This window comes from Canis lupus, chromosome 33 (assembly GCF_048164855.1).
Source record: "Canis lupus baileyi chromosome 33, mCanLup2.hap1, whole genome shotgun sequence".
In the NCBI taxonomy this organism is placed as follows: Eukaryota; Metazoa; Chordata; class Mammalia; order Carnivora; family Canidae; genus Canis; species Canis lupus.
In genome coordinates this window covers 8,946,670-8,971,891 of record NC_132870.1, presented here as the reverse complement: position 1 = coordinate 8,971,891, position 25,222 = coordinate 8,946,670, and the positions used below count along the sequence as shown (strand labels likewise).

General features: G+C 39.1%; 1 protein-coding gene across 1 annotated transcript in view; it reads right to left on the bottom strand.

Moving 5' to 3' along the window:
- ARHGAP24 (Rho GTPase activating protein 24) overlaps positions 1-25,222 on the bottom strand; it is a 732,927-nt gene that overhangs the window by 656,451 nt on the left and 51,254 nt on the right. The window lies entirely within an intron of this gene.

The window sequence follows — 25,222 nt, the reverse complement described above, 5'->3', positions numbered from 1 at the left end:
CATTGTGTAACAAAAATGGGATTTTCCCAAAATGTTTGTTTTATATCAATAGCCTATCCCTCTTTATTAATGAAAAGGAGACACAACAGAAATGTTTCAGCAAGAGCATAAAACTGAAAGGGCTCAGTCGGTTGAGTGGCCAATGCTTGATCTCCGCTCAAGTCATGATCTCAAGGTCATGAGACAAAGCCCCATTTTGGGCTCCACACTCAGTGCAGAGTCTCCTTGAGATTCTCTCTCCCTCTCCTTCTGCCACCCCCCCTACTCATTTGCTCCCTCTCTAAGAAATAAATCTTTAACAAAAGAAAGAGTAAGACTAAAGATGCAAGAGTTCACTGAATAAAAGGAATTCTTTTATATTTTCATTCCTCAGTTCATGTTCCAAAATAAAATGGAAGCAGAAAATCTCATCCATTACAGGGCAGCTCTCAACAAATGGCAACAGTTTCCTCAATCAATGTCTAATGAAGCATGGGTACACTTTATCTGAAGCAGACTTCTGTGAATGGATGGCTTTTCCTCAAAATCATAAATAACATCATCATTATGCCTTTTCCTTAAATCTATCTACATTTTTTTAAAGATTTTATTTATTTATTAATGAGAGACACAGAGACAGAGAGAGGCAGAGACACAGGCAGAGGCAGAAGCAGGCTCCATGCAGGGAGCACGATGTGGGACCCAATCCCAGGTCTCCAGCATCAGGCCCTGGGCTGAAGGCTGCGCTAAACCGCAGAGCCACCGGGGCTGCCCAAAACTATCTAGATTTTTAAGTGGAATTTACCACAGTGATTTTGAGGAATATTTTTTAGAAAACCCTCTGCCCATTACCATTTGAGTAAGGAACCATGGAAGAAAAGCAGTGCTTTCAGATTAGTTAATATAATAATGCACTGCTCCTGCTTCTGGGAGCCTAAGACAAATAAGCACTCTTTAAAACATTGGTTTTCAATGTCCTGTGGCCTCAGAATACTCTCTCTTCAGTCAATACTTATTCAGAAGCCTAATACCACAGTGTTTGTAAAGTCTAGAAGCAGAGAGGAATATAATGTCACCAAAGACATCCCAAATCTATAAAGAAATAAATGTTTCCAAATATTGTGGATATCCTGTATTTGAAAAACTAATAAATTTGTAGATGTTTTCGTTAAAATAAAGATGCAAGATCCCGGGGCATGGGTGGTCAGCAGTTGAGCGTCTGTCTTTGATTCAGGGCATGATCCCAAGGTCCTAAGACCCAGTCCCACATCGGGCTCCCTGTTGAGGAACCTGCTTCTCCTTCTGTCTATGTCTCTATCTTTCTCTGTGTATCTCTCATAAATAAATGAAATCTTAAAAAAAAAAAAAAGATGAGAGATCCCACATATTTGTGCTCAGTACGTCCAGCTTAAGACTAAGAACAAAACAGCCACAGAACAAAGTTTGGAAACTAATATTCACTAATATTTTAATCACATATTTACTTTTTACTCTCCCCTCCACATCAGATTCCATATTTTAAAACATAGTATGTACCAAAGCAAATTGTACTAAGTAACAATTAACATATTTTCCCATTTTTATTATACAAAAACATAATCAACTAAATATGCAGTAAGATATTCCCAAAATACAGTCAGCATATGTGATCTATATGAGATCATCTGTGTTACCAAAGGAATTAAAATGTATCTCCAGTCAAAAGTAAACTATGGTTCAGCCTTGCAGGGAGGTATGCTGTTTCAGGTAAACATTTTTAATTATAAATGGCTGTTTAATGAATACTGTTATTTTTATGGTTACCTAAAAACCCAGGACTCAAGTTTGAGAATCAGTGCTTTAGCGACAGACACTAACAGACTGCCAGTAGTTGTTCAATTAAGATGAGTTGGTTAATAATTTGATGTCAACTAAATATTTTTGGCCTAGGTCTGCATACCATCACCATGAATGAACTAAGACAAGTTTATGGTATAGGGGTGAAAAGCCTACAAAGATGAAGAAAGAGAATGATTGGTTAGTAAGGATAAATTCAAAGAGTATCAAAGAAGTTTGGCTCCAGGGGTACCTGGGTGGCTCAGTGGTTGAGAGTCTGCTTTTGGCTCAGGTCGTGATTCTGGGGTCCTGGGATCAAGTCCCACATCAGGCTCCCTGCAGGGAGCCTGCTTCTCCCTCTGCCTATGTCTCTGCCTCTATCTCTGTGTCTCTCATGAATAAATAAATAAAATCTTAAAAAACATAGAAGTTTGGCTCCTACATTAGGGTAGACAGTCATATATGTTTTATGTCTAAAAGAGAAGGTATGGTTAATGGAGGGCATTAGGGGGCACTGAGAAGGATGCTAGAGAACCATTCTAGTACCAAAGGAAGACACCTTTGTTGTTCAAATAGGATTCACTAGGTGAAATGTCACACTAATTTACTCAGTTTCTTAAATATCTTTTTTCCCAACATGTGAAAGAAATGAGGAAATGAAATAGTGATATTTGCAAAGCAATTATTTTACAATAGTTCTTGAATTTTAAGGAGAATTCAATATGAATTCAGTAGGAATTTTGACTAGATCATGTGACCATTCTACCTAGAAGAGATATATCATCATGAAGTAAAATCAATGTTATCATGTTTGCTTATTCAAATAGCCTTATTTTTTCATGTAAAGTTTCACCTTATCCTTTAGAATAAGAAAGAACACAAAAATTTAGCTATGGGAGTCAAACACATTGTCAGAAGACATTGATATCTTAAGGAATTAACATCATGGACAGTAGCACTCTTCATACATAATTGTTGACTATGTTAAGGAAGGCTACTCAATACTCTATTTTTGTAGTAAATAATCAGCTTTTATTATTCACAATGGATCTTTACACCCCAACTCTCCTAGCCTTGTGCTATAAGGGATTTAGCAGCATCTTCAAGAACAGTTTAAACACAATCAGGGTTTTCTAAGACCAGACTCCCTGGGACCAGGGCATTATGGTGGCTGGATCCAAGAAAACTAGGTCTCTGTGTAAGGACTATAAGACAGAGGAACGCTGGCTGAGAGTAAGCAGAATCAGGGGTATAAGATAAGGTCATAATAAATCTCTTTAATGTGCAACTTGACATGTTCTGGACCACCAAATCCTGGGGTCTAAGGTGGAACATTTCTCATAGACATATCCACATAATGATAGCAATTGTCACCCCTTCCTCAGCCCCATATAATCCTTGCTTTAGGGCTCCTATATACAGTGTGACTTATTCTAAACCAATCTCTACAACAACAGAACAGTCCATTTAATTAAGAGAAATAAACAATTCCTTCAGAAGAGTTTTCTTACTCAGGTTCAATAGAGGATTTATATATGTATATCTATCTCATAAATTCAAGTTTCCAGGGTTAGTGTGGCACTGGGATTTCCATGAAGTTTTGCTTTTACTGAAATCCACTATAGGCTTCATGGGTGCCTAAAGTGGGTAAAAGTCCCCGGATTACTTGTATACCCATATCTCCCCTAGATTTCATGGTTTAACTCAGGAAACCATGACTTGAAGACTGCCAGATTCACAAGGAGGTTAATTGTCCCAGTTTTCCATGACCTGTGGGGAGACAATCATTCTGGATTTGACTACAGAAAGACCACATCAGAAATGCACGTATCAAAAGTCCACTGCCCATTTTTAGAGTATTTCAATTGCCATTGATACAATTCAGTCTTGTAGCTTCCCACCAATTTACATCTGCCAAGAAGGCAAATTCCAATGTGTATGCTATGCAATTATTCAAAAGCAACCCAAGCACTAAATCCTCAGAAACCTTTAGCAAGAGTGAAATAAGTCAATCAGAGAAGGACAAACATTATATGTTCTCATTCATTTGGGGAATATAAAAAATAGTGAAAGGGAATAAAGGGGAAAGGAAAAAATGAGTGGGAAATATCAGAAAGGGAGACAGAACATGAAAGACTCCTAACTCTGGGAAACGAATTAGGGGTGGGGAAGGGGAGGTGGGCAGGGGGTGGAGGTGTCTGGGTGACGGGCACTGAGGTGGGCACTTGACGGGATGAACACTGGGTGTTATTCTATATGTTGGCAAATTGAACACCAATAAAAAATAAATTTATAAAAAAAATAAATAAAAATAAAAAAGAAACCTTTAGCAAAGTAAGCAATACATCCACTTGCACATGTGTGTGCATGCACATGCACAAATAGAAGTAAAATAGGAAGTGGAGAAGCCTGAGGAAAAAAAAACACAAAACCAAATTATGATAAAATGTATACAGTCTAGTCCATAATTTTGTCTTATACCTAGAACAACTGGAAAATTGCTTCCTTACTGACACAAAAACAGTATGTTATTTAGCTACCTTATTAGTTTTCATTATTGTTGTTATTGCCTTTTGGGTGTACTCTCTCCATTCCACTTAATTTACCAGTTATTATGGATATCACTGTTGATCCACAAAGCTGACTAAAATCAGCCTGAGTTTCAAGCATTTTTATTATGCAATCTGACAAATTGATACTGCCATTGTCTCCAGAGAACTACCTGGTGTTACCTGTATAACTTGACTGGAGAAGCAGCAAGGACAAGCCATATCTGCACCATCTATGGGCATTCACCACATATGCACTGGGATTCCTTTGAAGACAACTTTATAAGGCACTTAGCATTTTCTTTATGTCCCTGTGTGGTAGTCCCCAGTGAACTTTCAGGGCAGCCTGTTACCACCTGCCTCAGTCTTAGCATTTAGGGGGTAGAAAGGAAATGACTATTCCAAATACGGATTTTTCTCATCTGCTGCTTGAAGAATGAGGCACAGAGCAATTTCGCTCAGCCCTGAAAGTCTGTGTATCTACAGTGAGAAGCTCTAGGTCAAAACCAAGTATTCACTGGGGCGCCTAGGGGGCTAAGTCAGTTAAGCATCCGACTCTTAATTTCAGTTCAGGTTATGATTGCAGGGTCATGAGATCAAACCCACATCCAATGCCATGCTCAGCATGGAGTCTGCTTGAGATCTTCTCCCTCTGCTCCCCTCCCTGCTTGCACTCTCACACTCTCTCTCTCAAAATAATAATAAATAATAATAATAATAAACACAAAGCCAAGTATTTGTTATTTGTTAACCAGGAAAAAGAGTAAAAGAAAGAATAGCAACAAACAAAACAATTCCACATTATACACAATGAACATCTTTAAATATAAGGCATAATTACAATTGTATTCATTCATTAGATGTTTATTTAATACCTATTATTTGCAAAGCACTAAGGAAGACACTAGGGAATATAAAGGTATTTAATGTGCTGTCTCTCTCTTTAGAGAGTTTATAACAAATAGGAATTATAAAATTAAAGCCATTACAACCCATAAGTAGGGACTGGATATGATAAATATCAGGTACATGAAAAGTGCAATGTATAAAAATTGCCTTTTCCCAAATGTGTGACAAAAAACTCCCAGGTGAGTGGGAACAATGCCAAGTAAAAAGAAGATAGAGCCTGAAGGGAGGAAAAGTGTAGTTCTGACTACGAGGAATTCATGGAGGCAGAGGAAGAATAAACGCCTGGACAGAATTAGATAGCTCAAAGGCAAGGAAAGCAACTAACAATATTAAAGTTTTAGTTGAGTGCTACAGGTTATGTGCATTATTCCTAAGATATACGTTTTAAATGATGGAGTAAAGTAGAGATGCAATAATAGGAGGCAATTGCTATAATGAATTTATAACCTAGAAGTTTGGCCAAGATGGAAATAGAAAGATCAGGGAAGAAAGATAGCCTTGCTTAAGAATGAAGACCAGAGGGGAGTCTGGGTGGCTCAGTAGTTGAGCATCTGCCTTTGGCTCAGGTAGTGATTCCCAGGGTCCTGGAATTGAGTTCCACATCAGGCTTTCACGGGGAGCCTGCTTCTCCCTCTGCCTGTGTCTCTGCCTTTCTCTGTGTGTCTCTCATGAATAAATAAATAAAATCTCTTTAAAAAAAAAAAAAAGAAAGGAGACCAGAAAGAAACCTAGGGAGTTGTTGAAAGAATATTTGACGTAAGAGGGAATCAAGGAAGCAACAGATGAAATTGAGCAAGGACCAAAAAATCTCTAGACAATAGACTGGCTGCTGTATCTGGTATTGGGGTCAGGGCAAGTAATCGCAGAGTGATGTCTTAAAAGTGCATGGCCTCTCCTTTAAGCAAAGGGAGACAACTATTTCCATAGTCTGTTGGGTATCAAGATAAAGGTTCTAAATGCATTCCTCTGATACTCTCTAATTTGCTGGAAGAAGGGAAAGGGGCACATTCAGAATAGCAAGAATGGGGACATGCTAGGGCAAGAGGAAGGCTTGATTCTGGGAGTGTGGAGGAGGAAGAAATTGCTTCCAATTGTTAGAATCATGAAGGTTGTGAGTTTAGGGAGCACGTGAGCTGGACATGAACCATTTAGTTAGACTGCAGTACATAAAGGGGGAAATGGCAGCAGGTAAACTTAGGACTATTGAGGAGTAAATGGGGAGTTTAATTTGACTACAGCGGAGACTATATTTGGGAAAGGAGAATTGTAGGAAACTAGAAAGGGAGGTCATATTATAGAAACTATTGCCTTTCTCTTTCATTTATTGAAAACTTACCAAGTGCTAAGAATTTACATACACGAACTCATTTACTTTTCACAATAAGAACAAGAAGCTGTTATGATTGTGCCTGCTTTCCAAAAGCACAAAATGAACCTCAGAGAAAGTATATAACTCACCCCAGGTAAGCCATCTAGTAAGAACTCAGCTCAGAAACAAATTCAAGAAAAGAACCTAATCAAGGAAAAGAGCTTAAAATCTGTTGCAACTTTCCAAGAAAGAGATCATTGAGGAGGGCTTAAATTAATAATGCTCAGAGGTTTGTCTGGGAGACTTGGCAGAGGTAGAAAGAATATGGCCTGGTGACTGATTATGTGAAGGAATTAAGAAGGGAAACAAAGGAATATACAGGAGAAACAATAGCCAAATAAAACCAACATTATCAAATCTTATTGCACTGTGTGCTTGCGTGTTTATTTGCACACGTAAATACACAATTCTGCAAATAAACATAGAGAGTGCCATTTAGTAAGGGGAAAAAGTGGAACTTGGTCTTTATAGAAGGAGAATCTTTGCTCCATGGATCGAGCTTTACATGTTTTGTCTCTAGAAATAAATACAGTAATAAAAGTCTATTACACTCTTAGTCTATAACATAGACGGGAGTTCTGCCCTCATCGCTAACAATACTGTAAAGTTCCACCAACCTAAGCAGTATAATATAAACTGAGAAACAGGGAATTGTCTCTTAAAGAAATCTACAGGTTAACAATTTTCTTCTGTGCTTTTACTTGTGCTTGCTTCCATAAAATGGAAAGTAAATAAAATAAACTACCAAGTCATAGTTATATCTGAGGCAATGTAAGCTGGTTGACAGGGGCACCAAGAGGATGGGAGCTATTATCTCATTGTCATGTAAATTCAATACCTATGAGGCTTGGGAGCTTGAAAATTTGGTGAGCTACTAGATATACATAAAATATTTGTGACACAAACTAATAAACAAATTAGCAATTTAACAGTTTTGACCATATGGTCATTGACATACCCAAATGTACCAGGCTTTATAGCAATTAACTGAAACTCTAAACTAAGAATGCAATAACACATATGAATGAGGGGAAGATCACATCTATCTATATGGATATATGTGTTTTATAAGCAGAGTTGCAGATATCAAAATGTTGTGATTTACTGTGTCCTGAAAAGTCATGTGACTCAAATAGCTCCCCTACTGACCCACTAACCACTAATATATTTTTTCCTTACTGGATTTTTTGTTGGTTTATCTTATATTTAAGCTCATTTAAGGAAATAATTTAAATAAAGCAGATGTTCATTGCACTAGAAGTTCTAAGGGAAATAACCAATGCATTCTGATAGGGTATAAAAACATTTTAGTTATGAGAATATCTCTGAGGGAGAGGCCTCTGAGCTAAGACCTAGAAAATAGGCCAGAGGCTATCACGTGCAGAAATGAGGGGAATGTATTGTAGGCAAAAGGAACATCAGGCTTCCCATGCGAAGGAATGAAAGAAGGCCTTGAACACAGAATGCTTAGTGGAGGTCTGGGGCTAAGAATGGAAAGATAGCTCTTGAATATATCATGAAGGGCCTGCGTGACCAATAACTGCCAGTATTGCCTTCTCCCTGGCTTGAATTTCAACTTGAAGCCAAGTCTTTGGGGCATAACATTTCCCTAAGTCTTCTGCTTGCTTTCAAACTTTTCAAACTCCAGTGCCTCTGCTCAGCCTCTGAATCTTACCAGATCTCCCAGTGTGACCCCAATACCTCACACCTTGTGCTAAATTACTTATAGTCATCCCAACATCACCACCTCCCTCTTTTAAAATTTTCTTTGACCACAGAGAGAAAGCTAGTCACCTTGGATAAATAATTTTGGAGTCACTGTTTCAGCCTGAGTGGCTAAAAGTGTTTCTACCAGTTTACTTAGTTCACTTGGAATGCAGACTCAACACTGGCCTACATCAAGTGAAATTAAGATGGTAGAATTTCTTTTTATAGTACACAGGAAGAAGTCCAACAGCTTAGGGGATTAGGGAGGGAGTTATTACCTATGACCTCACCACCTACTAACATGTCCCAATGAGGATCTAAGAAACATTTCCTTCACGAAGATGTTGACTGACCCATTTAAGCCATACATTTCTTCTCAAACTCTACTCCTTTGACGGCTGTGACACTATATCCTCCTGATTATTCCTTTCCAGTACTTCATGATTATCCCTCCTCCTCCACTGAGCCATAATATTGCTGTTCCCAGGGTCTATTCCTGGTTCTTTTCTTCTCACTCTACTTGTCTCCGTATATTATCCATTCACATAGTTTCCCCTACAAAGCACACACTGTTGATTCCCAAGCAATGTTTCTGCCTCGTATCTCTCCACCTCCAGACCCATATATCCTTCTGCTATTAAGTTAATCTATTTCATAAGTCAATCGGAGAAGGACAAACATTATATGGTCTCATTCATTTGGGGAATATAAAAAATAGTGAAAGGGAATAAAGGGGAAAGGAGAAAAAATGAGTGGGGAATTTCAGAAAGGGAGACAGAACATAAAGACTCCTAACTCTGGTAAACTAACTAGGGGTGGTAGAAAGGGAGGTGGGCGGGATGTGGGGGTGACTGAGTGACTTGCACTGAGGGGGGCACTTGATAGGATGAGCACTGGGTGTTATTCTATATGTTGGCAAATTGCCAATAATAAAAATAAAAAATAAATTTATAAAAATAAAGTTAATCTATTTCAGTACTTCTCAGATATTTCATGCCAGAAACCAAGCCCTTTATATTCTCAAAAAATCATTAAGAATCCCAAAGAGCTCCTATTTATGCAGGTTGTATTGATAGATATTTACCACACCAGAGATTAAAAATGAGATATCTTTGAAATATTTATTATCTTAAATATTAATTTAGTCTTTTAATATTAAAGACAATATTGATTCATTCAAAAATAATAATTATAAATCCATTATAGGTTGCATAAATAATGTTTTTATTTTTAAAAACTATACTCTTCAGAATAAAAATAGTGAGAATGACACTTTTATTTTTTGCATATATTTTTAAGATTTGTTTATTTACTTCAGAGAGAGAGAGAATGAGGGGGAGGGGCAGAGGGAGGGGGACAGAGAAACTCAAGCAGACTCCCTGCTGAGTGCAGAGCCCAATGTGGGGCTTGATCTCATGACCCTGAGATCAGACCTGAGCCAAAATGAAGTGTTTGGCACCTAACCTACCACACTACCCAGGAACCCCCTGTTTTGCACATTTGTTAATGTCTTACTGAAGAGAAGACAGTTGGATTCTCACATTTGCTTCTTTCAGTTTGCTGTGTTATGTTATTGTTTCGGTTGAAATATGTGAAATTCAGCCTTGCACAGACAACTAGTTAAAAACTGGAGTATTTGGACAGTTCCTTTAGATAATTGTGAATATATGTCTTTAATACTACACCAAAACTCAAAAGGTATTAGGTTCTTAAAAGTAAGTTGCAATGTGAAATTTAAAATATTAATAATAGGAGATGCCTGGGTGGCTCAGTGGTTGAGCATCTGCCTTTGGCTCAGGGTGTGATCCCAGACCCCAGAATCGAGTCCCACATTGGGCTCTCTGTGGGGAGCCTGCTTCTCCCTCTGCCTATATCTCTGACTCCTCTCTGTATCTCTCATGAATAAATAAATAAATAAATCATTAAAAATAACTAAATGAGGGATCCCTGGGTGGCACAGCGGTTTAGCACCTGCCTTTGGCCCAGGGCGCGATCCTGGAGACCCAGGATCAAATCCCACTTCGGGCTCCCTGCATGGAGCCTGCTTCTCCCTCTGCCTATGTCTCTGCCTCTCTCTCTCTCTCTGTGTGACTATCATAAATAAATAAAATTTAAAAAAAGACCTATAAAAAAATAACTACATGAATATCAATAATAAGTTTTCATAATTTCAATTTATATTAAAATCCATTGCTCTCAGAATGTAGAAAGCTAGAAAGTCACTCCCACCTTAACAATGAGAGACTAAGTCAGATAAAGCATAAAATCAAAACTGTTTTGATCCCATTAGATAGCTAAGTGCACAAGACAACCAAATAACCTGAATTTTAAGTTAAAATTAGTTTCTCCAAGACCAACTACAGAAAGTATCTTACTTGTATCAGAGCATGCATGGGAAAAAGAGGTGGTCACTATTCAGATGTATAAAAAGAAATCAACTAAAAATTTTGAATTGATTATCAAGGGTCAATTGTGGACTATCATGTTTTTCTAGAATAGCTAGAGGAGACACAGGCATATTTGCACTCACTTGAGAGCTCTTTTCCTTGGACTTCCTCTAAGTGTTCACATGAAAGAATGGAACAAGACAGGAGACCAGGAAGAACCTACCTCAATGGTACAGAACTATAGAGGGTGGTCAACTGCTACTGGGGGAAAAGATGTGAACTCTTGTTTGCTTCCCAGGACTCTTTTTTTACTGAGAAGCAAAAGCCTTAAACTGCTAGAGATGGGGTAGTAACCACTGTAACTTCCAGAGAACAGACAATGACCCACTGCATTTGAGTGAAGGGTAGAAAGAAAAGCTATTTTCCCTGGGAGGGGCAGGAAGCCACCCTGGTTCAGGAACCTAAGCATATACAGAATACAGAAGTCTACTATTGCTAGGGTGAAGGGAGAAACTCCCAGTCAAGATGAGACATAGATACAAGGAGTTTGTGTGCCACAGGGAAAAAGGGGCAGGAATGCCAAAAAAGGCCTACCTCCATAGGCAGCCCGGGTGGCTCAGTGGTTTAGCGCTGACTCCGGCTCAGGGCCTGATCCTGGAGACCCAGGATCGAGTCTCACCTCAGGCTCCCTGCATGGAGCCTGCTTCTCTGTCTGCCTCTCTCTCTGTCTCTCATAAATAAATAAAATCTTTAAAAAAAAAAAAAGAAAGGCCCACCTCCGAGATTCAAGTATGCAATCCCTTCATAAGACTGACATTGAACTAGGATGATGGAGAACCTCATTGCCACCATAACAAACCTAGTGCTGGAGCACTGAGAGATCCCTTCTGTGGTGCAGACATGCAAGGACATCTGAAAGCTGAAGGTAGAACACAAACCCAGGAAAATCTGGTTTTCCTAGCTCCAGACTAACCTGAAGGCAAAAGTGCCCCAAACCAGGGAAATTTGAAGGCTGTGGTACCCTGAAGATAACAAAGCAATTACAAAACACCAAACCCAAACCAACTCCTTACTAAAGGGAATCAAGCCCCTACATGAAGTTCTGTGAAAAAGTGCTTATTTTCTTGCAAAAATACTATTTATCTCAATCTTTACTGTTCTATGTCCAGCATTTAACACACACACACACAAAACCCACAAGACACGCAAAAAGAGAAAACAATTCCTTTCCAAAAGATAAAAGAAAAACAATTTATTTTCAAAAGTTAAAACAAGTAACAGAATAAGAATCTGATGAACCACTATACAAGAGACTTTAAAATAACTATGGTAAATATGCTAAACAATCCAATAAAAAGGTAAACAACATGTACAAATATATAAGCTCCAGCAGAAATGGAAACTATAAGAATCAATTGGAAATATTTGAATTTATTTAAAAAACACAATATCAGAGATAATTCTATTGAGAGGCTCATCAGTATACTTGACAGAGCTCATAAAAAAAATCAATGAACTGAAAATCTATATCTTGCACAATTTTGTAAAATTACAGATTGGTCATTTAAAAATATTGGTTCACTTAGTTATACAGATCTTCCATGTGTTGGCACATTTTATTACACAATAGTTTTTTTTACTACACTTTTAGTGTTATCACCAATCTCATTAGAAAAACCTTTAAGAGTTGGGAAACCATCAGGCTGATGATGATAAATACAAGCTTTCTAAAATTCTTATTTTTGCCTGATAGCTTAAATTTTATCACTAGCATCAAATACTATCTGTTATTCTTCTCCAGATAACAGTTCATTCATTTGCAAGAACATAACAGCCAAAGACTCAATTCTGAATAAACACAGCTTTTCTGTCAGTTTTACTTTTAAATAAAAATGACATTCTGGGATCCCTGGGTGGCGCAGTGGTTTAGCGCCTGCCTTTGGCCCAGGGCGCGATCCTGGAGACCCGGGATCGAATCCCACGTCAGGCTCCCGGTGCATGGAGCCTGCTTCTCCCTCTGCCTGTGTCTCTGCCTTTCTCTCTCTCTCTCTGTGACTATCATAAATAAATAAAAATTAAAAAAAAAAAAAGCTTTAAAAAAAAAAAAATGACATTCTGTGAAAACAAGTGGTTAGTTCAGCTCATAACTCAAAGACAAGTTACTATCCTCCAGACAAATTTTGTAATTCACTGTGCATATTTCCCATTTCACCAAGTGGAGTATAAAAAGATATGCACTTTACATATTTCTAAGGAGTAACTCCTGTCTATAAAATACTAAAAAGAGCATTCTGAGGAAAAAGAAATATTTTAACAATTGAACTGTACACAAAATTTTTAGAGCCAGAAGTATACAGGTTTACATAAGTTGGTTTCCTTTTAAGTAATTTGAACTAACCTTTGCCATCATATCACAATAATATTTTTTTAAGATTTTATTTATTTATTTATTTGAGAGAGAGAGCACACACAAGATGGAAGGGGTAGAGAGGGAGGGAGAAAGAATCTGAAGCAGACTCCACACCAAGCATGACCTAATAAGATGCTGAAGTCTGCCTCTCTTTTCAGCATTGTTAATGTTCTTGAGAGCACCTACCAGAATATTCAAGCACACCTTATAGTGGCACAGAAAGATGGCAGAAAAGAGGAATAATATCTTAATGTTATTAAGAAAATGATTTTGACTTCATTGACCCTTTGAAAGGGTCTTAGAGACTCCAGGCATTGAGAGATCATATTTTGAAAATCACTGATCTATCCCAATATTTCATAATACCTCAAGCTCAAACTGTACATTTCTTGGTTGAAAATCCTTCCCCTAGAAAGGAGAGAAAATGAGTAGGAAATATCAGAGAGGGTGACAGAATATGAGAGACTCCTAAGTCTGGGAAATGAACAAGGGGTTTGTGGAAGGGGATGTGGGTGGGGGGATGGCGGGATGGGCACTGAGAGGGGCACTTGACAGGTTGAGCACTGGGTGTTATACTATATGTTGGCAAATCGAACTCCAATAAAAAAATATACAAAAAAAAACAAAAAAGAAAATCCTTCCCCTAAAATTCAGTAATCCTCCTACATTTCCCACTTTGAATAATTGTACCATAATCTAGTTATTCATCAAAGTCTAGAAATAACGCCAGAAATAACACTAGAAAATAATCTCTTTTGTCTTCCACTAACACCTATATTCACCCTGTCAACTTCTCTCAGTAAAGTAGCTTGCATCTATTTCATCTATCACCCCACTACACCTTTCCACTTTTATTGTACCAAGGAACTTCCATATAATCTCTTGTCTACATTACTACAGTCTACTAATAATTAACCCTTCTTCCAGTCTTACCCCACCCCACCCCCCAGTATCAACTTTCTACACTGCCATTTTTTTTTTAAGATTGTATTTATTCATTCAGGAGAGACACAGAGACAGAGGCAGAAACACAGGTAGAGGGAGAAGCAGGCTTCATGCAGGGAGCCTGATGTGGGACTCGATCCCGGGTCTCTCCAGGATCAGGCCCTGGGCTGAAGGTGGCACTAAACCGCTGAGCCACCTGGGCTGCCCTCCACACTGCTATTAAAGTGATCCTTCTGAAATTCCAATCATTTTCTCCAGCCAATTTTGCCTTGACAAACACAATAGAATGATACATAAAGTCCTGCCTGACTGATGCCTGCTTACCTTTATAATTTAATCTTTAACTCACCTGCACACACATATATACTACATTCCAACCACAGGATATTTCATTAAATCTCTGATACATTCCTATTTATTTTTAAAACTCATGCATATCCTTACCCAAACAAAAATGATTATGTATCCTTAAAGATCTGAAGGAGAAGAAGAAACCAGTCATGAGACAAAGACTTTTTCCATGGGGAAGAAGAGCCTTCCCAGTGGAACAGGTAAAAGGAAAGAACATGTGCAAAGGCACAATGGAATGCCCAAAATGTTAGTACTGGAAATTAGGCTGGAAGAGGTGATGACCTTAGAACCATGTTATTTCAGGATTTTGTTACATGTGGTTATATTTTTGGTAATAGTTTTTCATTAATGTTATGTACAATTCTTAATAAGGTTTACCTTAATGGAGAGGCACTCAGGAGTGCCTTAATTTCATTTTTAAAAATAATAAGAATGCAGAACATCATATTATACTGATCTACCTTTTTATAAATGGTTATTTTTAAAAAGAAGATTTAGGGGGTGGCGCCTGGGTGGCTCAGTTGTTTAAATATCTGACTCTTGGTTTCAGCTCACATCATAATCTCAGGTTCCTGAGATGAGCCTCAAAACCTACTCCAACCTGCTCCATACTTAGTGAGGAGTCTCCTACTCTTCCTCTGCCCCGCTCCCTCCCACCACCACTCACTTGTTTGCTCATTCTCTCTCTCTCTCTCAAATAAAAATAAATCTTTTTTAAAAGTAATTTTAAATTTTTTAAATAAATAAATAAATAGGAAATCTGGATAAGTTTCTAATGAGTTTTTTTTAATGTCCTCATTTTGACTAGAATTAAACCACATATACTACTATAGATCTAAGTAAAACAGACACTTCAGTACAATTCACCAGAAAAAAAGAATTTTTTTTATCTGCACAGAAAAGAAACATCTATTTAAAAAGTGCCAAAGTGTCCTCCTTACTCTGTGCTGTCTTCACTTTTAAGGACAATGGCATCCATTTGCATTTCTTTAAGCAAATTCTGCTGTTCCCTTGTCTGTGGTTAATGAATGTGCCAGAGAATCCGACTGTCAGCTTTTTTTTTTTTTTTTTAACCACTATGAAGTAATAGCCAGGCATTTATTTTATTACATTTACAGTGAATTCCTCTATAAAAGTCCTATATGATGGGATACTGGATTCTATTATCCTTCATACTGTTAACCAGAAAGACTGATTATACTTTTGCATATAATCAAAACATTGATAATTATTGCTAATAATAGGATCCCTGATGTGCTGTATCTTGAAATACATAAATAATCCAAATCAAAGGGAGGTTATATTTTAGCCCTTCTTGAAATATAGAGCTTAATGGGGCACCTGGGTGGCTCAGTCAAACATCGGCCTTCGGCTCAGGTCATGATCCCAGAGTCCTGGGATCAAGCCCTGCATCAGGCTCCCTGTTCAGTGGGGAGTTTGCTTCTCCCTCTGATCCTCTCCTGTTTTCGCTCTCTCTCTCTCAAATAAATAAATAAAATCTTTAAAATAAAATAAAATATAGAGCTGATCATGTCTTTGCCCTACTTAAGCACCTTTTTATTCTAATCCATTGCTTATAGTGAATTGAGTATTCCATCTACTGATTATAAAATTAGAAAGTTTGTATTCATCTTATAGAGTAAATGTTTTTTTAGGGCGAGTGAAAAAAAGGAGAATACATCCATAATTACTCATGTTAGAACATAAGACATTGAGGATCTTGGCTTTGGTGATACAAAAGCTTCAGAAGAAGAGGAGAGTTGCGTTGTTTTTTGTTTTTGTTTTTAAGAGAAAGAAAGATATTTGTTTCTTGGTTGATTGGCTTCAGATTTTTGTTGGTTTCTGGTTTTGTTTTGGGGGGTTTTTTGGTTGTGGTTGTTTTTGCTTGCTTACTTGCTTACTCCCAAAATGAAATTGCAAAAAGGAGAGAAGGGAAAAAAAGAAAGAAGAGGCAGTAGGGTAAGAAAGCCTGAGATGAGAAGTTTCATAGTGGCAAAGCAAATGGTGGATATTTTTTAAATAACATCTATGTTGACAATTAAAATCATGTGTGTCATAGTGATGTAAACCCTTTCTCGGGTCACCTGGGTGGCTCCACAGTTGGGCGTCTGCCTTCGGGTCAGGGCATGATCCTGGGGTCCTGGGATGGAGTCCCACATTGGGCTCCCTGCATGGAGCCTGTTTCTCTTTCTGCCTATGCCTCTGCCTCTCTCTGTGTGTCTCTCATGAATAAATAAATAAAATCTTAAAAAAAAAAAAAATAGGGCAGCCCGGGTGGCTCAGCGTTTTAACGCTACCTTCAGCCCAGGGCCTGATCCTAGAGACCAGGGATCAAGTCCCATATTGGGCTCCCTGCATGGAGCCTGCTTCTCCCTCTGCCTGTGTCTCTGCCTCTCTCTCTCTCTCTCTCTCTCTCTCTCTCTCTCTGTGTGTGTCTCATGAATAAATAAGCAAAATCTTTAAAAAATAATAATAAAATAAAATAATTAAATAAATAAACCCCTTCTCTGACTCCTTCATGAAATTCTCAGTAAATGCCATTTGCTAATTAACGTATCATGGGGGGTAAGACTGAAGAAATGCAAACTTCATGTGTAGGTCACTATTAGATATCATGTTCTCAGAATCAGGAGGAGGTAAAAAGTCATTGCGGTATAAGATCCCTGAAAAATAGCATAAATCTAAGTATGACCTTTGTCTTTGCACAAGCCATAATTTTAGTAGGCTTTAGATCCAGGTATACTTATTTGGTCCTGAACTTCAACTTAACCACTTACTAGCTATGTTGCCTTGGGTAAGCAAGCTCATTTCTCAGAGTCCTCATTTTCTTATCTGTAACATAAACCTAGTGACAGTGCCCCATTATGTACCTTGCACTTAGTAAGCACCCATTATGTTAGTTACATAAAGTTTAAATTGCTTAGCAAATGGATTTGCTAAGAGCTAGGGCTCTTGAAGAGCTAGTGCTACCATGAAAAATATAAACACTTTATTAAGGAAGCATTTTTTGAAATCACATGAAATTTCTTTGAAAATTACATGTGTCTTGTGTTATAAAGCAGTCCCTTCGTGACTCTCACTACCACACAGAAGGGACTGTGATGTTCCAAGGATTTCTTCCTCTCAATCCCTGCTGCCTTCACTGACTGCCCCAGGCTGGCCACTCAGAGAAATTTGTAAAGCATTACAGAAACAGCTGGAACAAAGTGCTAAAGCAACCCTCATTGAATGCTGAGTTAGTAAATTGGGCCCAGGGGCCACCAAAGCATACAGCTGCCACCATAAGGCTGGGATCAGGCCTACAGCAAGGTTGGTGTTCACCCAACCTGATATGAGATGGAAAAACAGGGCCAGGGGCCAAATGATCCTTATTATGCCCCTGATTATGCCAGGATAAGGGCTGGTTTCCCAGGGCAGGCAGTTTATAAACTCACAACTAAGTTCCCTCTCCTGGAGTCTGATGTCTGGTGCTATTAGATCTGTGTGCTGACCCAAAGCGCAAGGAGACACGGGTGCTGCTCCTATTACTATTCCTATCTTTGTGTCTATCAATCAACACTGTTCCAAAGAATTTGAGATGCGCATATGTACTGCCTAGCGATTTTCCATTGCCTTTTAGGTAAGGGCTCAAGGGAGTCCTCCACTCTTTGGATTTTTTTTCTGTAATATTAGTTCTAGCATTAATTGAGCATTCCATCTGCTTATCAGAAAGAGGAGAGCACAAGAGGAAGGCATAAAGAGAGGAAATATGAAGTTGGTGGCTGACAGCTTACTGGACAGTTTTGCACAGTAGACTGTCTGATAGAATTAAATTCAGAAGCAAAAGTAAATGCCATTTTCCAATTACTAGCCATGAGCTTTTGTTTTCACTGAACCACTTCCACCTCCTGCATGTCTTCTCTCAATGGTCTTGTCTAAAGACATGATTATTACTTTAATTAGCTCCTTTTTTCCTATTTCATTAAGATAATCCATTTTATTTTATTTTATTTTTTTTAAGATAATCCATTTTAGCAATACATGGCTAATCATTTCTTTTCATAATGTTGCTAAGAGAAAGTGTTGAAAAGTTTTAGAAGTTCACATATAAATGTCAACAACACCCAAAACCCAAAAACAATCAGAGAAAGCCTGACTAGTAAAGGTGAGAGTATTTGCAAGGGTTCTAGATTATGCCCCATGTGGCTCTATTTATAAACATGAAAAGAATTTCCCACCCCTAAGAAAGTAATAACTGCAGGCAGACTGCACATACTTTAGGACATAAAGAATCCTAAGAGGGATGTACAAGCAAAGTAAAAGAGCACTGGCTGAGATCTGAGAGCATCTATGCAAATTAAAAGGGACTGGGGAGAAACAGAAATAATAGGCTATTGGAGCTTAACTCATTAATTGATACTTCTGTTTTACCAAGAAGATAGCTTCTCTTAACCCCTGGGAGTCAAGTGTTATATCTGAGGCTAGAGGTATAAGGCTCCTAAATAAACATTTTCACATGCCTTGACTTTGAGTTTTTCCATGTATTCTTCCTTAATACCCAAAGCCCTGGATGAATCACTGACGAGGCACAGTAAGGTTAATGTGAATATTATGGCAGTAACACCATCCTTTCCTTTTGCTTCTTCAGGGTCAGGTGGAGTTCCTGGCTAATAATAGGTTTATAAGTTTTTTTTTAATTTTATTTATTTATTCATAGAGACACAGAGAGAGAATGAGAGGCAGAGACACAGGCAGAGGGAGAAGCAGGCTCCATGCAGACAGTCTGACGTGGGACTCGATCCAGGGTCTCCAGGATCACGCCCCGGGCTGCAGGCAGCACTAAACCGCTGCGCCACGGGGGCTGCCCCGGTTTATAAGTTTATGCCAAAGAAGAACTAACATAGGCAAATAATTCTGAAAATTCAATGTAATTCCCAAAAGACTCTGAGCATTTGAACTTTTCAGGTGTAGCCCAAGGAGGTAGGTCTGTCACAACGTAGGCCAAATGATGACCCTAAAGTGGATCTTTGTGGAAACTCTAGAAAAAATTATCTTCAAAATACATGATACAGATGACCTAAAATAACTCTGGACATTCCTAAAGTAAATCAGATTTGATCTCAAGGCTTACAGAGAAAGGATCTAGTTTTTTATCCTGAGTTCTCTTCGGTGCCATAGTTTCACAAGGCATTCTACTGGAAAGACAGTCTTTACCCAACTTTTCTTCTTTCCACCCTCCCTCCTCCTCCCCATATGTTCCCCCTCAAGAATCTATTGACAGTTTGCCATTTATAGTAAACAATGATAACATGAATGTGTAAGATAATGTGTGAAGGGCCATTTCTTTTCAGTATATTTCATGAGATCACCTCCCACAAGCCTCACAAATATCAAGATTTCTCCAAAGTCTTGGTTCTTCTTTAGCACCAAAGCTTTAGTATCCGCATATAGACTGATGATTTCCAATCTACATCTTCAGCTCAGAACACTCCATTGGCTTCAGGCACATACATTCAATTTTAGAGTGGATATGCCATTGCCACTTTTACCTGAACATGTCCAAAATAAAACATCATCTGTCCCCAAAAGCCTGGGGTTTTTTCTGCATTTCCTTTCTTACAGATTAACATCACCGACCTATTTATTCACCCTGGCACATAGAAGAAATACCAGAGACATCACCCTCACGTCTCTTTAAATTGTTTCTCCTCTACTCCTACCATCACTGCCTAAATTGAAGTCCGCATCTCTTTTTTTCCTGGATATTGCAATAGTGTCATAATTTAGTTGGCCTTCCCTCAGTCTGGCCTGCTTCCACTGCTCCTCCTAATTGCTGCCAGAATGATGTTCCTAACTAGAAATATCATTTCTCACCTCTGCTTGAAAACCATTTTGTAAATCCCTGTAATTTTCATAGTCAAGTTCAAAATTCTTCATTTACATGCAAAGAAACCCCTTCATGATAGGTACCTACCTACTCCAACCTCTCCCATCACTCCTTCACATTCTTCTTCCCTTTAGGCCCACACCTCAGTGGATTTATAATTCTTTAAACAGATACATCTCCAGGATACCTGGATGTCCCAGTCAGTTAAGCATCTGCCTTTGGCTTAGGTCATGATCTGAGGTTCTGAGTTCAAGTCCTTCATCGGGCACTCTACTCCATGCAGAGTCTGCTTTTCCATTTGAGAGTGCTTTAATGGGGAATGCTCCCGGGCGAGGTTCCGTGACTCGGAGGGGCTGGAGTCAGGGAAGTCACACCCAGGCAAACCGCAGGGGGGTCTATAAAGAGTTTTAGGCGGGAAGATGGGGGCAAGGTGGCATTCTGAATAGGGCAAGGGTTACAGGTCTTTGTAAGCTAAGTTAGGGTAGGGCGGCAAGGCGGCCTTATTGGGAGGCTGCTGGCCTGGGGTCGCCGTTTTGAGGTCCCCAGTCTCGCCAACCCAACAATTATGTTGAAGTCCTTCTGTACTCCAGAAGTTAATGACTATCCCTAATGGTTGCTAATAAGTTGACTTAAAGGGCACTAAAATCCAAACATGAAATGAATTTCACTATAAATTGGTGGCAGGAACAGAAATTCATATTGCACCTTAAAAGTTAACCATACAGTGGGTATATGGGAACCCTGTACTTTCTGCTCAATTTTTCTCTGAACCTAAAATTGCTTTAAAAAATAAAGGCTGTCAAAAAAAAAAGAAAAGAAAAGAAAAGAAAAAAAGAAAAGAAAGAAAAGAAAAGAAAGAAAAGAAAAGAAAAGAAAAGAAAAGAAAGAAAAGAAAAAAAAGAAAAGAAAAGAAAAGAAAAGAAAAGAAAAAAAAGAAAAGGCCTGACCATATATTAAGTTTTCACTTTGTCAAAATGCTACTTTGTATGGTGAAGAAAATGTTCTCCAGCATGCAAACAACAGGCTGGCTAAACTATAATAATTCAATTCTACCTTTCCTTTTGAGGTCTTTACATGCTTACCTTCTGTTTTCTAATTTATAAGGAAAAACAAAAAGTTTCAAAACCACCTCTTTCAAGAATAGGCAAGTTTTCTTATTCCAGATCAGTACAACTTCATTTCCAAACAAGAGCACCCCAAAATCAACAAAAGAAACAAATGGCTGGGCCTCTGAGACAGCACATCCATAGAGTTCTTCCAATGCTTCTCACTGTCGAAACAAGGTAACCTGGTATCAGAATGAAAAATAGGCACCTGGCCCACAGCAGTGAAGTTCCTCAAAGCCTTCTTCAATGAATCTTTTTGGAGCATGAAAATTCTCAGGCAATTTACTGACCACCTTACTGTCTACCTTTGAGAGAGAGGTGTGTATGTGTGCATATGTGTGTGCGTGCGTGTGTCTGGTAGAAAGGGTACAGTTATCTACGAGATGATCAGAAAAAATTCACACTATTGGGGAAACCTGGAGTATCCATTCTTGATCATTCTATGTGACCTGTAATGTCACGGGTGACAACGAATTCTCTTGGATGTTATCCTTTTTCAAGTAACTCAGAGAAGGAGAAATGAACTGGGAGAGGAATCAGGACAGCAATATGTTCTGGTGTGAAACTAGTTTTCCTCTCGTTAGGAAAGGAGGTTTCTCCAAAGGTGTTCAGAGAAAAGGTACTCTCAAGAAAGTGTTGTGCCCAAGATCACGAATCTGAGAAACCACCAAGGAGCCGACACCGATGCAAACACACGAGGGTTTATTTACAAGCTCGAGCCTGGGTCCAAGTACACCCAACGCAGCAGAGCAGAGACTTGGACCCCGAGAATAAGAGGCTTAGCAACTTTATAGGGGCCAGTGGCCAATGGGATACGCAGAAAGTTGCACAAGTCATGCTGGTCTGCTGAGCCGGATTTCTGATTAGGGTGTGCCCTCGTCTTTGATTAGGGCGGGGAAGTGCCCTAAGTAATAAGCAGGTCAGCACAAGGCAGGTGCAGCCCAAAATAGAGTCAGTCCTGCTCTGCTTGTCCAGGGGCAGGGGATTTTGTTCAATTTCCTGGGTCCCACAGAAAGAACTTAATACACAGGAGCAATGGAGAAAGGCTCCCTCTGAAATACTGGATATCTTAGATTGCTCTTCTTTGACCATTAAAAAGTCCTCTTTTATAATATAGCTTCCGCTTTCTACTATCTACATGGAATTCAATATAGTTACCCAAATCTTGACTGAGTAAAGTAATAAGCCACAGAGCTTGATGAGATATTGGCATAGAGCATCAAGGGCTTGTCTTTCCAAGGGAACCTTCAGGAGAAAGAAGCAACTCACTGAAGGGACTACGTCTAGACATGCCAGAGGGGACCAGCAGAGAAGGAAGAGGTGGCCCACCTAGGAATCAGAAGCTCCAAGAAATGGGACCTCATTCCAGTGAGTAATAGTCTGTCAAAAGTTCAGGACACAGTGAGACCCTCCACCTACCCATCCTTTGGCCACAGGAAGTATCAAAATATTGTAAAGCCAAGGCATGATTTTCAGCTCAGATTCTGACATGAAAATGACAACATGAACTGAAAGGGAGCATAATAAAGTCCTGCTCTTTGTGCCCGCCCTCCAAGGAGAATACAGCTGACCCTGAGAACATACACACAGGAGGGAGCCTTGAGGTCAGAAAGGGGGAGGCAAGGCCAGGCACGCCGACCACAGCTGTTCCTCTGCAGACAAACAGAGCCATCAGCCAGGATTGTCAGAACGGATTAGAGAGAAGTGTGGTATTTTATGGAAATCATTAAGTTAAGATTTTGTACGTGAGGGGAACGTGGTGTAAAATAAGGGAATAGGGGTAGTTAACCCTAATACAAGAATACAGCCATGGAGAAACTATCCTCTCAGTTGCCACCGATCTCTTTTTTTATAAATAACAGAACCCCAGTTTTAGCTAAAACTAAACTAAACATTTCCTAGCCATCATTACAGCAGGCAGTTGTCATGTGACTAACTCTAGAGAATAAGGTACTAAGTGTTGAGTGGGAGTTCTAGGAAGGCTGATTAAAAGCAGCTGCCTCCTTTGGAAGGAAAGTCCCTGTTACCATTCCTTTTTCCTTCCTCTTTCTGTAATATGGACATGATCACTGGTGCATCAAAACCCTTCTATGACTATGGAGTGACCTTGAAGGTGGAAGCACAGGCTAAGCTCATGGAGAAGCAGAAGTTGTGAAGAAGTCTGAGTTCCTAGTGACTACAGAAGCACCAAATCCACCTTGTATTATCTCTGGATTCACATTGCAATAAAAAAAATAATAAACTGTTATTTAAGTAACTGTTATTTTAGGTGTTCTGTAGTATTCAGCTACATCTATCCTAAATGATACGATGACAATCCCAGCACAGAACTTCTGCACAGTAATGCATTACTGTCATATATCAGCATCATTGGACAGAGTGGAGGAAAGGAAGAGTGCAGACATAAAAGGAAGCCGTTAACTTGGGTGGATTTTGCTGTTAGTGAGAAGTTTAGTCACTGTCAACAAATCCTTTTGTCACCTTCATTAAGTATGGAGATAAGGAAACTCACCAGCACTTACAGAAACTGGGGTTTTGGGGCACCTGAGTGGCTCAGTGGTTGAGCATCTGTCTTCAGCTCAGGGAGTGATCCTGGGGTTCTGAGATCTCCCTCTGCCTATGTCTCTGCCTCTCTCTCTCTCTCTCTGTGCCTCTTACAAACATATAAATAAAATCTAAAAAAAAAAAAAAAGACATTCCCATAAGAAAGAAAGAAAGAAAGAAAGAAAGAAAGAAAGAAAGAAAGAAAGAAAGAAACTTTGACTTTGCCTCTCTTATACTATCAAGTGTCTAGCACCTGGAGTGAGTAACAGAGACCAGCAGCACTCATAGAACACTGACATTTACAGACTTGCTCCTGAGTGTGACGCAAGCTACTCAGGTGCCACAGACAACAATACACAATACGATGTATAAAGTGTAGCCTCTGACTTACATTTAATGACGATTTATTGGGCATCTACTGATCTACTATTGCATGAGTCTTAAACCAGGTCCTAGAGGCAGAGAGGTTGATAAGACATATGCCCTGCCCTCAAGGAACTTACTGTTTAGAAAGGGACAAAGACAAGTGTCATGAAAGGGAAAAATCTTAGAATTCATAAGAAGCAAACTGATTCAACCACAAGAGAGTAAGAAAATGCTTCTCACAAAGCATTACAAAAATGCACATTAGCTGTCCAGCCAAAGATAAGTAGAGGTAGTGTGGAGACTACCCAGGCAAGGAAAGTCATGTGCAAATGGAGGGAGATTCGAGAGAGAAAGGTACATTTAGGGAGTAACTGGTTTGTTAAATGAGCTGCATCTGATGGGATACAAACAGGATATATTCTTTTTCTCTGATCACTGGGTCCATCACACCCCTCTAACTCTTGCCTGTACCCAGTCCCTTAATGCCATCCTGGGCCAATCCTATAACCTTTCAGTCATTTTCAGCTTTACAGATAGTTTCAATTTCAGGTATTAAAAATTCCAAAGTCATGAAAATCAAGACTTCGGTCTCATAGCTTCCTACAACACCCACACACTGACCACTTCAATACTTCTCTCTCCAGGCCCAGCTTCTCCCTTCAACTTCAACTGCCCGCATCACATCTGCACTCCAGTGTCTCTCAGCCATCTCAGAATTAAGCTGTCCCAATCTGCTCCTCCTCTAGTAGAGCCCTTCTCAGGTAATAAGAAATTCATCTCTCATTGCTCAGGTTAAATGCCATGCTAATCTGCCCTGACTCTCATACCCCACGTCCAACCCTCGGCAAACCTGGCTATCTTTATTGCTTGGCAAACATTTATCATCTCTCCCACTCTGAACTCCCTCCCCACGTGTCTT